Source organism: Thalia democratica, unplaced genomic scaffold, assembly GCF_965202585.1.
Source record: "Thalia democratica unplaced genomic scaffold, ktThaDemo2.hap1.1 HAP1_SCAFFOLD_447, whole genome shotgun sequence".
Taxonomy (NCBI): Eukaryota; Metazoa; Chordata; class Thaliacea; order Salpida; family Salpidae; genus Thalia; species Thalia democratica.
The window spans coordinates 12,501-22,500 of record NW_028139501.1 but is presented as its reverse complement, the minus strand read 5'-3'; the positions used below and the strand labels follow the sequence as shown (position 1 = coordinate 22,500).

Below are 10,000 nucleotides of genomic sequence, written 5' to 3'. Positions count from 1 at the left end.
ATCCTCGCTGTGTCCGGGCCGGGTGAGATTTCCCGTGTTGAGTCAAATTAAGCCGCAGGCTCCACTCCTGGTGGTGCCCTTCCGTCAATTCCTTTAAGTTTCAGCTTTGCAACCATACTTCCCCCGGAACCCAAAGACTTTGGTTTCCCGGAAGCTGCCGGACAGTTCTTAAGTTCGACACTGCCCGATCGCTAGTCGGCATCGTTTAAGGTCAGAACTAGGACGGTATCTGATCGTCTTCGAACCTCTGACTTTCGCTCTTGATTAAAGAAAACATTCTTGGCAAATGCTTTCGCAGTCGTTCGTCTTGCGCCGATCCAAGAATTTCACCTCTAACGGCACAGTACGGATGCCCCCGTCCGTTCCTATTAATCATTACCTCGTGCTCCGAAAACCAACAAAATAGAACCGAGGTCCTATTCCATTATTCCATGCAACATTATACAAGCGTAAAGCCTGCTTTGAACACTCTAATTTTTTCAAGGTAAACTTGCCGGACCACCGCAACACTCAGTTAAGAGCACCGCGAAGGCACCGACCAACAAGAACAACGAGGCCAGTGCTAGCCTTTCGACCGACCAACCTCGCCGTCCCTATATCCAACTACGAGCTTTTCAACCGCAACAACTTAAATATACACTTTTGGAGCTGGAATTACCGCGGCTGCTGGCACCAGACTTGCCCTCCAATGGATACTCGTTAAAAAGTTTAAAGTGTACTCATTCCAATTGCAGGACCTCGTACGAGGTCTGCATTGTTATTTTTCGTCACTACCTCCCCGAGCCGGGAATGGGTAATTTGCGCGCCTGCTGCCTTCCTTGGATGTGGTAGCCGTTTCTCAGGCTCCCTCTCCGGAATCGAACCCTGATTCTCCGTCACCCGTTACAACCTCGGTAGGCCGATACCGTACCGACGATAGTTGATAGGGCAGTTGCTTTAATGAGATGTCGCCAGCACTAGGCCGTGCGATCCGCAAGCTTATCCAGAGTCACCATTGTAACGACCCGAAAGCCGGTTAGTTTTGGTCTGATAAATGCGCGCCTCACGTCAGTTCGGCGCTTTACGCATGTATTAGCTCTAGAATTGCCACAGTTATCCATGTAAAAGCGTACAATCAAATGAACCATAACTGATTTAATGAGCCATTCGCAGTTTCACTGTACGTGAGCTCGTACTTACACTTGCATGGCTTAATCTTTGAGACAAGCATATGACTACTGGCAGGATCAACCAGATAACTATCCGAGGGCGTTTAAACCCGTTGCTCGACTGAGCGTTTTTACTGTATAAATACAGACCTTTTCTATCACTCGGCTTAAAAGCCTTGCGAACGTTACTGAAAGTCGGCGCCGGCCTTTTGCTGTTTAAAGCGCCAGCCCGCGTCGACTGCAGCATGCAGCTATACAACTGACTGTTCTTTCTCCCGACCAACCGTTTGCCTTCTGCCGGTTAACTCGTCAGCAGCAACACGCCATCTGTCTGCTGCAGTTACCCGCCTCGAGCCGTGCCTGCCTGCGTCGGCTACTCGTCTCGACGACTTCGCAAAGCTATAAGCCTACCGCCGCTGGACGCTTGTAGTTTTTCATACGCTGCTCCAATGCGTTTACATAGCACGTTCGCCGCCGCTGCAATAGCCGCGCCTCGGGTGCTAAACAGTAATGCTTTAAGCCCGCTTTCTCGTCAAGTCGACCGAACGCACAAACACGTCTCTCTCACTAGTGTAAAGTAATGCATACGTGTATGATGCTCAAATGTTGCTGTTGAACTTTTTTTGCCGATTTTTTCCGATTTTTTTCAATTTCTTTGTTTCTTTTCGATTATTTTAATGTTTTAAGCTTATTTATGCTACGTTTAAATGTTTTAATACTTTTTTATACTTTATTTAATATGTTTAAAAGAAATAAATAAATAAAAATATGTATAAACTACTTTTTTTAATGTTTTAAATATATATATTTATTATAAATAAACTTTATTTGTATTATTTTTTATTTAAGCGTACTTTTTAAATCTTTATATTTGTTTTATCGTTTTAAGCACATTGCGATAAGTATAAAAAACAAAAAATTGAATAAAAATAATAATAATAAAAAAAAAAAAAAAAAACATAAGCTTATTTTATATGTTTTATTTTATTTTTATTTAAACTTACTTTTCAAACCTTAATACTCGTTTTATTTTTTTAAGCAGATTGCGATAAATATAATAAACAAACAATTAAATGAAAATAAAATAAAAAAATCAAACATAAGCTTATTTTATATGTTACATTTTATCTTTATTTAAACTTACTTTTTAATATAGTTGTTTTATTTTTTAAGCACATCGCGATAGATATAATAAACAAACAATGAAATAAAAATAATAATAATAATAATAATAATAATAATAATAATAATAATAATAATAATAATAATAAATCATAAGCTTATTTTGTATGTTTCATTTTATTTTATTTAAAACTTACAATTTAAACCTTTGTATTTGTTCTATTCTTTTAAGCACATCGCGATAAATATAATAAGCAAACAATTTAATAAAAGTAAAATAAAAAAATCAAACATAAGCTTATTTTATATGTTTCATTTTATCTTTATTTAAACTTACTTTTTAAACCTTTATAGTTGTTTTATTTTTTAAGCACATCGCGATAGATATATTAAACAAACAATGAAATAAAAATAATAATAATAATAATAATAATAATAAAAAATCATAAGCTTATTTTGTATGTTTCATTTTATTTTATTTAAAACTTACAATTTAAACCTTTGTATTTGTTCTATTCTTTTAAGCACATCGCGATAAATATAATAAGCAAACAATTTAATAAAAGTAAAATAAAAAAATCAAACATAAGCTTATTTTATATGTTTCATTTTATCTTTATTTAAACTTACTTTTTAAACCTTTATAGTTGTTTTATTTTTTAAGCACATCGCGATAGATATATTAAACAAACAATGAAATAAAAAAAATAATAATAATAATAATAATAATAAAAAATCATAAGCTTATTTTGTATGTTTCATTTTATTTTATTTAAAACTTACAATTTAAACCTTTGTATTTGTTCTATTCTTTTAAGCACATCGCGATAAATATAACAAGCAAACAATTAAATAATAATAATAATAATAATAAAAAAATCATAAACTTATTTTATATGTTTCATTTTATTTTTATTTAAACTTACTTTTTTAACCTTTATAGTTGTTTTATTTTTTAAGCACATGGCGATAAATATAATAAGCAAACAATTAAATAAAAATAATAACAAATAAATAAAACAATACGGCTAAACTATAAAAAGAAAACTAAATAACTGATAAATACTTGTAAAACATTATTTGAAAAATGTATTTTGAAACACAACACGATTGATTTATAAATAATAATATATTTTTAATTTGTGTAGTTCATTTAAAGTAGTCTCCCTTTTTGCTTCTGGTTTTATTAGAGTTATATATAACAATAAATGGTGTAGTTTATTTAAAGTAGTCTCCCTTTTTGCTTCTGGTTTAATTAAAGTTATATAACACATACTATAGTAAGTTAAATAAACTATAGTAACTTTATAAAACTACTTTACAAAATACATTTGTATAATTTAATAACTTTAAAATAACTATCAAGAATAAAATAGAATAGCTTTAAGTTTAGTATACAATTGGTATGTAAATTGTGTAGTTTATTGAAAGTAGTCTCCTTATTTGCTTCTGGTTTTACTTGAGTTACATAACGTTAAATAAACATACTTAATAAACGTAACCATCAATACTGTCATTTTAATAAAACTAAGTACAAATACATTGAATTAACATAGAACTTTAAAAAGCCTTCGCTAGTATCTGTTGGTAACAGTAAATAACCTATTATGACTCACAATACAAGAGTGCGAAATTTATTTTTCATTTGATTTTTCAGGTATTTATTTATTTGTGGAAATAAACTTTTTTATTACATTAGAAACTAATTGAATTTTTCCTATAACTATACCTATTATTATATTTAGTATGCTTAAAAGTAATAAAATGACACGTCGCGATTATATAATAAACAAACAATCAAACAAACAAAGAAATAAAAAAAAAAAACTATTTTTTTAAACTTATATTTCAACTATATGTCTTATTTTATTTTCATTTAAACTTACTTTAAACCTCTGTATTTGTTATATATATTTCAACACAATACGATTAAACTATAAGACAAACAACAAAATAAAATAATCACATTAATAAATACACTAAGCAAATAGCTAGAATAAATATAAACAGTTCACAATATATACAATATATTTCTTCCATTTTTAAGTTACTTGTTAAACATATTTATTTAAAAATGTTTCTTTAGAATATAAAACTAACAGTTCTACAAATAAAGAAATTAAAAAGCCAATACACATAACACTAACTTTTCATAAATTAGATATGCAAATATGAACAAATAATAACTAAATTCTAAAGCTTTTGTAAACTGTGAACTTATAAACTTATAATAATAATTGCATATTCACTATTCACAATAGCTTTTTATTTAGTACACAACTGGTCTGTAAATTGTGTAGTTTATTGAAAGTATAATCCCGTTTTGCTTCTGGTTTAAATAAAGTTATACAACACATACTAAAGTAAATTAAATAAAGTAATTCACTACTATCGTATTAAATAAAACCAATTTACAAAATACATTAATTTAAATTAAAGTGAACTTTGAACTTATAATAATAATTGCATATTCACTATTCAGAATTTCTTTAAATTTAGTACACAACTGGTCTGTAAATTGTGTTGGTTCTATTCAAGTACTCTCCTTGTTTGTTTTGTTTTAGTTGTATTTATTTTTAGATACTAGCACATTCAATACACATAATAAAGTAAACCAAATAAACTCTATTAATTTAAACTAAGTACAAATACATTAAGTTAATACAAAACTTTAAAAAGCTTTTGCTAGTATCTGTTGGTAACAGTAAATAACTTATTATGACTCACAATACAAAAGTGCAAAATTTATTTTCGTTTGATTTTTCAAGTAGCCACGCTTTTATTTGTTTTTGGACAAAAAGACTTTAAAGTTTTAGTATAAAAGACTAATTGTATTAATTTTAACTCAGAAAATTGTACTCTACAAGATGGTGCCATTATTTTTTCGATATCTCAAACTGGTCAAACCACTTTTTTAGCGCTCTAATTGGTTTAAACAGCAAATAACGTTATCTGATTGGCTTACGTTTTTATTTGCTAATAACTAGAATTTACTTTTCTTTTAAGCGTTAAAGAAATGTAAATAAACGAGTAATAAGTATAAATAGGTCAGAAAGAAAAATAGTACAAAAAAGATGAATTCAAAAAGCAAAGGCCTACGGCACGTGGTATTCCCAAGCGGTCACCCATCTAAGTACTAACCACGCCCGACACTGCTTAACTTCCCAGATCGGACGAGATGGGGTGTGCTCAGTGTGGTATGGTCGTAGGCGTTTGAAGGCGTTTACAAGCCTTTATAAACCCTTCGGTTTATTTAAAAAACCTATTTGCACTTGATTTACAATCAATTTGATATTTTAAAATTATTCCTTATAAAATTTTAACCTGAATTAACTTTTTTTTGTTTTTTTAATCAACAGTTACTCCCAAACTGTACTAAAACTGTATTGTAACTGTACAAAAGTGTTTGTTTAAATAATTGTTATCTATAAATTACCTAAGACCAGGAAAAGTAGAAGTAAAGTTTATTGAATTATTAAATAAATAAAATAAAATCGTAAAATAAAATAATACAATATGTTTACAATTTGTCATTGATCTATCCATTTATGTTATTGCATTACAAATACAAACATTGCATACATTCAAGAGTATTATTCATCAATCTTTTCAATATAATAAGTTTTAAATTTATATTTATTTTTAAATAATTCCTGACATTTTAGATTACCTGAGATTTTTTTTTTAATTAAATTAATTTTAGTAATTAAATACTTGACGTTCTATTTTGTTTAATTTGATAACTCAACCATGTTTATTTTTTTTACTAATTTAAAAGAACTATTAAACTAAAAGACATTACATACAGCTTCTAAAAGTTTTAAACACCTTAAAAAATATTATTATTTTAAAGATATATTAAAGAACTAAACAGATATTACTCCTAAAAAATCTTGTTAATAATATATAAAAAGTACTCAAAGTCAGACTCGGAAATATATATACTATGTATATAAATATGTATATCTTACTTGAAGTTCACTGTAATTGACACTGTATAACAAAATTATAAAAATCAACCTATTTATATAGCAAAATATTTCTTTATCTTTGTCGTGGCGCGGTGGGTCAGTGGTCTTATCAGCTGACTCATAAGCAGAAGGTTGTAAGATCGAATCCCGCTAGTCGTCACGAAACACCACTATCGTTCAATGTTCGGGCTTCAAATTCTTTGAGATTATACTGTACTATTTATCTATCTAACTAATCTATCTAACAAATGTTGTTCAATCTAGGTTGTGGGTACTTGGGTCGAGTAATGCCTTTGACTTACAATCTGTTGTGGATTGACAATATTCCTCTATCTATCAATAAACAAATCTATCTAATAAATGTTGTTCAATCTAGGTTGTGGGTACTTGGGTCGAGTAATGCCTTTGACCTACAATCTGTTGTTGATTGTCAACATTCCTCTATCTATCAATAATGATTATATTCAATAATAAATGTTGATTAATTCAGTTGTAAGAAAACCAGTGCGCTGGTTAGGTTGGGTAAGGCCTTCGACTTACAATCTTGGGGATTATCAACGTTCATCACAAGTACAGTAACGATCTCATTGAATTTCCAGTTGGAACATTGGATTGTAGTGGTGGCCTACTTTGTAGGTTTTTTGCCTAGTTTGTTTTTTGCCTAGTTTGACAAACTATTGTATATATATTGTATAACTTTATTTGTATTATTTTTTATTTAAATTACTACTTATTATTAAAGAATTAAATTTTCTTAGAAAAAAAAACTATGTATTTTAACTAATGCTTATTTTATATGTTTTGTTTTATTTTTATTCTAACTTACTTTAAACCTCTGTATTTTTTATACAATACGATTGAACTATATAACAGAAAAATAATTAAATAATCAAACTATTGAATAAGCAGTTAATTAGTGTGTTTTTTTATGCTTCTTTCATTTTTAACTTACTTGTTAACCATATTTCTTTTATTAAAGTATAAAACTAACAGTTACTAAAATAAAATAATCATAAAGTCAATACACAAAACACTAACTTTTTATAATTTAAATATGCAAACATGAATATAGTTATGAATCTATTATTTATTCAAATAGAATTATTCAAAGCTTATAATTATAAAGCTTTTGTATAATGTTTCAATTACAGTGAACTTTAAGTAAGATAAGTTTTTTTTTTTGTAATAACTACAAAATTGGTATTTTAGTTTATTATTAGTAACTAAATACTTATATTTATTATATTTAAAAAAAAACATCTATACTAACTCTAATTTCAAAGCATATTAAAACATACAAATTTTACCAACTAAATATTTATTTTTATTTTAATTATTATAACTTTCAAACATAAGCTTGTATACCTTATATACCTATATACCTCATATAGTAGGCTTGACATAACATAACATTATTTAATTCTTTTTGTTTGAAATAAACTCATTTAGTTATTAGTAAATTACAACATAAATGCTTATAACAATATAACTAAGATTTAGCTTTTGAGTTAGTAAACTTTGATAGTTTTCTTTTAATAGTTTAATAGTCCTTATTTAAGTTCAAACAAAATTGCTATATATTTAATACACATACAAAAGTAAACTAAGTAAACGTAATTCAATAGTTTCTATTAAGTAAAAGTAATTACAAATACATTAAGTTAATACAAAACTTTAAAAAGCTTTTGCTAGTATCTGTTGGTAACAGTAAATAACTTATTATGACTCACAATACAAAAGTGCAAAATTTATTTTCGTTTGATTTTTCAAGTAGCCACGCTTTTATTTGTTTTTGGACAAAAAAACTTTTAAGTTTTAGTATAAAAGACTAATTGTATTAATTTTAACTCAGAAAATTGTACTCTACAAGATGGTGCCATTATTTTTTCGATATCTCAAACTGGTCAAACCACTTTTTTAGCGCTCTAATTGGTTTAAACAGCAAATAACGTTATCTGATTGGCTTACGTTTTTATTTGCTAATAACTAGAATTTACTTTTCTTTTAAGCGTTAAAGAAATGTAAATAAACGAGTAATAAGTATAAATAGGTCAGAAAGAAAAATAGTACAAAAAAGATGAATTCAAAAAGCAAAAGCCTACGGCACGTGGTATTCCCAAGCGGTCACCCATCTAAGTACTAACCACGCCCGACACTGCTTAACTTCCCAGATCGGACGAGATGGGGTGTGCTCAGTGTGGTATGGTCGTAGGCGTTTGAAAGCGTTTACAAGCCTTTATAAACCCTTCGGTTTGTTTAAAAAACCTATTTGCACTTGATTTACAATCAATTTGATATTTTAAAATTAATCCTTATAAAATTTTAACTTGATGTAAGTATTTTTTTTATTAAAACCTTTTTTTTTGGTGTTTTAATTACGATTACTCCCTGTAACTTTATTTAAGACTTCGTTTAAAAGATTGTTAACTATATTCTATATTAAATACTATGATTAGAAGTAAAGTTTATTAAGTGATTAAACTAAATAAAAAATAATGTTAAAATAAACATGTTGTGTTTAGTTTGTTTTACTATTTCTCATTGTTCTATTTATAGATGGTTTTGTTTTACTTCAAGAATATTTATAGCTAGTTTCTAAAGAATATCTCATACTACATCAGATTTTACGATTAACTTAATTTTAGGTAATAAAATATTTGACGTTTAATTTAATAACTCAACTATGTTTATGTTATAAAATAATAGTATATAATACACATACATTATAATATAATAATATGTATAACTAGTTGTTTTACTTTAAAATGAATAATTAAGTGGAAGAATTAAAAGAACTCACATTTTTGAAGAGAGCGTGGAAAACCAGAATAGTCTTTTAAAACATTTATTAAATTATCGATAAATATAGAATACAATAGAATTAAACATATAAACGTAACTGTGGTTGCTTAGAAACTAAACAAGAAATTTTTTAATAAAAATATAAAATAGTTATTATATAGAATTAAAATAAAATAAAAGTAATATAAAATATATTTCAAACTAAATAACAATTCACGAGCAATATTAGCGCAATGTCAGAGTATGAGTTTATAATAAAGGAATTGCTTCCTTGATGTTGATACTTACCTTATTCAAATAGAATACATTTTCAGCAATCAGGCTTGTGTTTATCTTAGCGCGCGTAACACAACGTTTGTGGGTTTTGGCACACTTTTGTCGATAGTGGGCGCCCCGCCTTTTAAGTACAGAAATTTCGGGAAATTTCGATTTTCGGAATTCTGACTCGACAGATCGTTTTTGTTTGGTCCAGAGACCCCGTAAAAAATTTTTCAGCCCATTTGAAGCATGATGAAAAAATGTTATTTCGACCCCCTTTTTTTAGGGGTTACGGGGACATCAACCCATTTTTTGGGAATAAAAAACTCCTAGAAAAGGACCACTTTTCTTCTTTTTTCGAATTTCGACTTTTTATTTTTTTGGAAAATTTTTCTATTTTCTTTGTTTGTTCTATTATAATGTCGAAAATATTTTTTTTGAGCTTCGCAACGCATAAGGACTAACGTAAGGTAAGTTTTAAAAGATTTTTTTTTTCGATAATTTTTTCTATATTTTTTGTTTGGTCCATTACAAAGTCGAAAATATTTTTTTACGGCTTCTAAACGCGTGTAGATTAACCGTAGGTAGGTTATTTCGAAATTTAAATCTTTCAATATTAATAATTTTTTAGTAAATTGTTCGATTATGAGGTTTTTATGGCTCTTTCAGCACCCAATAACCTACAATAAACACATTAGA

At 28.1% G+C, this 10,000-nt stretch overlaps 3 non-coding genes across 3 annotated transcripts in view; all 3 read right to left on the bottom strand.

Annotated features, from left to right (window-relative positions):
- The window catches only part of LOC145846454 (small subunit ribosomal RNA), a 1,808-nt gene extending 571 nt beyond the window's left edge, over window positions 1–1,237 (bottom strand). The window contains exon 1 of the ribosomal RNA XR_014370780.1: window positions 1–1,237. This exon is cut by the window's left edge and continues 571 nt beyond it. This is a non-coding gene — a ribosomal RNA (small subunit ribosomal RNA).
- Window positions 1,238–5,362: 4,125 nt separating this feature from the next.
- On the bottom strand, window positions 5,363–5,481 carry LOC145846444 (5S ribosomal RNA). The gene has a single exon (XR_014370770.1). It is a non-coding gene; the product is annotated as a 5S ribosomal RNA (ribosomal RNA).
- Window positions 5,482–8,336: 2,855 nt separating this feature from the next.
- Window positions 8,337–8,455, bottom strand: LOC145846464 (5S ribosomal RNA). The gene has a single exon (XR_014370789.1). It is a non-coding gene; the product is annotated as a 5S ribosomal RNA (ribosomal RNA).
- Between the last annotated feature and the right edge of the window lie 1,545 nt (window positions 8,456–10,000).